The sequence below is a fragment of the Asterias rubens genome, chromosome 10 (assembly GCF_902459465.1).
Source record: "Asterias rubens chromosome 10, eAstRub1.3, whole genome shotgun sequence".
NCBI classification, from domain to species: domain Eukaryota; kingdom Metazoa; phylum Echinodermata; class Asteroidea; order Forcipulatida; family Asteriidae; genus Asterias; species Asterias rubens.
In genome coordinates this window covers 8,661,331-8,666,966 of record NC_047071.1, presented here as the reverse complement: position 1 = coordinate 8,666,966, position 5,636 = coordinate 8,661,331, and positions in this window count along the sequence as shown.

Below are 5,636 nucleotides of genomic sequence, written 5' to 3'. Positions count from 1 at the left end.
ATGTATTATATAATGTATTTAATTGTTATCTGCCGTTAGAATTTTAGTTGGCCCCTCATCACCAGGGCCACGTTTTAGCAGAGCTGTTACACAAGTAAAAATATAAGTACCATTTTCTAATCCCGGGTAAAAAGTATTTAAAAAAAAATCTGGGGCGCTCAGTACATTTTCTTTCTATATTTTTTCTTCTTGCTGTGCCCGAATTTCCCCCACTGTTTTGCTCAAATTTGGGAGGGTAGTTACCCTACCCTACCCTCCGCCCCTATGGGTTGTATGCCATGATCGTGGTTAACTTCATCTGCAAGTTTTGTTTAAAGGAACACGTTGCCTTGAATCGGACGAGTTGGTCTATAAAAAGCGTTTGAAACCGTTTGTTGTGAAATGAATATGGTTAGGAAAAAAAAAATTAAAAGTAGAATATATTGATCCACACAAGTATCACTCAAAATTGCACGGTTTTCCTTTTTTGCACGCACTTACACCGTCGGCCATTTATGGGAGTCAAACATTTGACTCCCATTAATGGCCGACCGTGTTAGTCGACGAGGTAAAAAGAAAACCACGCAATTTCAAGGCATATTTGTGTAGATCACTTTATTCTACTTTTAGAACATCTTTCTACCCTTAAATATTTTACACAAACGATTACAGAACGCTTTTCGAAGACTAACTCGACCGATCCAAGGCAACGTACTCCTTTAATTGATATGATCTTCGGCATTTAACATGTTTAATTGTAATTCAATGACTTTTTACTTGATAAATACTGCTGGGCCTGTATTTTCATAAGGTCGAAAACAAGAAATTTGTTTTCCAATTTAATTTTTGTGTTAATGGGATTATAAAAAGATATTTGAATGTAATTTCATTATCATATTTATTGTTAATTGCCAATCAGATTTGTAATACAGATTTACGAAATAATTTTATGCATTAAAATGTTTCATGCCTTTTTAAACCAAATTGTCCAATTAAACTGTTTTAGCAGTATTATAGGAGGTATATTTTTATATCTTCGAGAAAAATGAATCTTGGATTAATATAGTACATGTATATTTTGTAAAGAGGGGTGTTTTCTAGGGTAAATTTTGACTTGATTATTTATATTTTGGTGATGGGATCCAGAGCTATATCAACAATAATAAATGAGACAGGAAAAAGTTATTTCAAAAATGTGTGTCTTGAATGGCTTCATTGTAAAATTTGAAACAAAATAATGAAAATTAGTAAAGGTCATAACTTTTATATGGTACACTGGTCGAGCGGTTTAGAGCATCACATTTAAGTTCTGGTGGTTAAGTCATTTGAGTGTGGGTTCGAATCACGGTCATGACACTTATGTCCTTGAGCAAGATGCTTAGAGCATCACATTTAAGTTCTGGTGGTTAAGTCATTTGAGTGTGGGTTCGAATCACGGTCATGACGCTTATGTCCTTGAGCAAGATGCTTAGAGCATCACATTTAAGTTCTGGTGGTTAAGTCATTTGAGTGTGGGTTCGAATCACGGTCATGACACTTATGTCCTTGAGCAAGATGCTTAGAGCATCACATTTAAGTTCTGGTGGTTAAGTCATTTGAGTGTGGGTTCGAATCACGGTCATGACACTTATGTCCTTGAGCAAGATGCTTAGAGCATCACATTTAAGTTCTGGTGGTTAAGTCATTTGAGTGTGGGTTCGAATCACGGTCATGACACTTATGTCCTTGAGCAAGATGCTTAGAGCATCACATTTAAGTTCTGGTGGTTAAGTCATTTGAGTGTGGGTTTGAATCACGGTCGTGACACTTATGTCCTTGAGCAAGATGCTTAGAGCTTCACATTTAAGTTCTGGTGGTTAAGTCATTTGAGTGTGGGTTCGAATCACGGTCATGACACTTATGTCCTTGAGCAAGATGCTTAGAGCATCACATTTAAGTTCTGGTGGTTAAGTCATTTGAGTGTGGGTTCGAATCCCGGTCACGACACTTATGTCCTTGAGCAAGATGCTTAGAGCATCACATTTAAGTTCTGGTGGTTAAGTCATTTGAGTGTGGGTTCAAATCACGGTCATGACACTTATGTCCTTGAGCAAGATGCTTAGAGCATCACATTTAAGCTCTGGTGGTTAAGTCATTTGAGTGTGGGTTCGAATCACGGTCATGACACTTATGTCCTTGAGCAAGATGCTTAGAGCATCACATTTAAGTTCTGGTGGTTAAGTCATTTGAGTGTGGGTTCGAATCACGGTCATGACACTTATGTCCTTGAGCAAGATGCTTAGAGCATCACATTTAAGTTCTGGTGGTTAAGTCATTTGAGTGTGGGTTCGAATCACGGTCGTGACACTTATGTCCTTGAGCAAGATGCTTATGATAAATGCTTCTCTTCACCCAGGGGTATAAATTGGTATACCTGTGAGGGTCGAGGTTATAACTAGTTATTTTATTACTGGTTTGAAAGGAAAGACCCTGAAAACAAAACTATCAAGAACCTGAACTGCATTATTTTAATAGGCGGGTTGGTAGTGGTATCTTTCCACCTCTAGGACCCCCGTTCGAATACAATGGGTGCGTTCCATAAGCTTACCTGGGTCGATCCCAGTCTGGCCCGGTGCGTGCGAATAGCTTTGACGTCATTCCAGGAGCTCAACCGGGTTGGCCCCCAATGCTTTGGGGCTGGCCCAAGGTGCATCACGTCACTAAGTGAGCGGTGAGTGATCGTTCGTTAAGCTCTTGTCAGGGGCTCACTTGAGTGAGTACCGCGGGGTAGACCCAGGGAAGCTAATCGAACGCACCATATGTGGATTGGGTTTCAGTCCCTATATGGTTTTCCCTGTAATAATTATCTGGGGCTTAAAATGAGAGATGAGCAATAATGACTTGTGGTTTATCAAAGGATTCCAGTTGAAATATTTATTCCTGCCTTTTATAAACAGAGATGACAATCTCACAAAGAACTACGTTTAAAAATATAGAATAACATGTAACTCTTCTGGTTCCACCCAACAAGCCATTTGTGAGTTGCGTAATGTCTGGTTCAATGACTTGCTAAACTCACAAGTGAATTTCTCAGTCTAATAAGAAAGTTGCCTTGTCACATTATTAGGGGCAAGCTTTTGCATACATGTACATGTAGTTACTGAAGAAATGACGAACACCCTAACAGAAATTTGAATGACTCGCGTTGTATGGCTCAATGGTAGCAATATTTGCTCATGTGAAGGTAGCAATACAACAGTCTGGTCCCCTGTCGATATCCTTCGGAATAAAGACACGCAATGGTCTTACACGACCCAATCGTTTTCATTGGATACAATGATTTAATTGGATATCGTGCAGTAATGTAAGCTTTCAATATTTGTGTTAAGGCTGAGTCACACTGCAGCGATAACAAAAACGATAACGATCATGACGCAAAGAAGCGATCCTATTGGTTGAATTGCTCACTGCAGAATACGCACACGCTCATTGCGTCGTTATTGTTATTGTTCTCGTTATCACTGCAGTGTGACTCACTCTTTATAATGATTGGTTCGAGATGGTCTGAGATGATGTAAATTTTCAGCTTTTGTTTTATTCACCATACATGTACATGTGAAAGTGAATCAACTGCGAATCTCCATGTGAAATGGGTGCAAGGTCAAAGGTACATCTGACAGGATTCGGCCAGGCACTCAAAGCAGGTTTCTGGCGTAACTCACGAGCCTCAAAATGTTATGTCAGATATTCAAACTAGCAATACAAAAGCTTGCCCTGATTCCTTTATATTTAATACAATGGTCTCTTATAGTCTGGGGAATTCAAATTTTGAATAAGCAAGTCATTGTACCAGACATTAAAAATCAAATTTGCAAATATTGCTGTTTGGCACGTAAAATAACAAAGACTAAAAAACTAAAAGTTTGGCTTAACACTTTTTAGCAGGCTTGATAGTTCCAAAGGAGACCAATGTAAGGAATACTGGTACATGTAGTTCTTTGACCCACATAATGGTCTGATAGACTAAGGGAATCGATGTGTGGTGAAGAGGTTTTCAACTAGTGGTTTAATCCCAACGAGGCCTGGTTCTTGATAATTTTACCGAGACGAAGTCGAGGTAAATTATCAAGAACCAGGCCTCGGCGAGTTTAACCAATTAGTTGAAAACCGATTCAACACACTTTGATTCCAACATATAAATTGTACCTTTTCGGTCAAAAACATCGCACTTTTTGTCAAAAAGTAAAATAAATGCAAAAATTTTAATTGTTCAATGATTTGTTTCACCACAAGACCCCTCCAGCTATGAAATGGTAAGGTCCTCGGGTAAACAACTCCTTATAAGGGAATGCTGTGCGCGTCACGCGAATCGCGTGATGTGGCACAACTCTTCCACACAGGTGCAAGCTGACGTGTCACGCCCATGTTTCAACACTTTTTACTGGTCATTATCAAAGGTTTAAATACCCCCATGTGACGCACTCTCCACCAATAGGAATAGCGAAACTGTCTAAGGTATTTATGAATACAATTTTGATACTAACAGTCTGCACATACATGTAATTAACACACTGAAACTACACCTGAATGTCATATTTCAAACTTTCCAAAAATGTTTGCACAATTCAAGTGGCATGGGAGACATTTTTGCGCAGAGGCTCTTGCAGGAGTGCACTGTGTAATAGTGGGACTGAAGGGGAACAAAATTAAGGAAAATGTTCCCTGCATGATACAGGCATGCGATTTGGCACACAATCAGGTGTCATTTGAAAGATATTTGATTATAGGCCATCGAAGATTTATCATTAGAAAAATATAATGGTAGGATATCAAAATAGATGCTACTCAAAAAAGGGAAATGGACCAAGCCCATCATCTACATGTACTTGCCAGACCAACATTTTTTGTTATCAAATGTACTGAGAATAATTTGCAACATGTTCCTTCTTCCAAAATGTATCACAGATTCAAACCAATATCCTCTATACTAAAATAATAACTCTTTGAGGTTGGGGGCTTTGTTAAACTGTCCAGCATTTACTGGTAGAATTTTGTTACTATTACTGATGTAAGGGACTGTTGAATCACAGTGGATGTAAAGTACGAAAGGCTGCGATAACCATCGATTGTTAGACAAGTGCCAGGAAGTATCCAGCAACCAGTTTGTCAAAGGCTTGATTCCACATAAGATTCATCTTAAGATGAGTTGTCAGTAACTGCAATGGTGATTTTAATCTCACACATATTCCAACATTAGTGTGACCACTTTGGTCCCACATACATTGCTTTCAAAACATGTGAAGGAAACACACTTTACATGTAACTGGGTCTCTTTTGTGACAATGCACTTTGCTCAGCAAAAGGAACATTACAGAATTGGTTTTTACTAACAAAACAGTTCATGGCAGTGTAAGCGCTTTATGTAATCCACCATATGCATAAACTGACAAACCTGAATAAGTTTGAGATCGATCGGCCATCTTGGTCACGTAAGAATAGTGAAAAACTTGTTAAAAGTGTTTGCATTGCATCGATGTCAAAATAAATATGAATAAAATGCTCACTGAGCAATAAACGCGAAATTAGATTATTTATTTCTCATGAAACATGACTATTCAGACATTAATATTTCAAGGGATGTTTTCAAATATCATCATCATTAGACTGTGTAAGTTTTA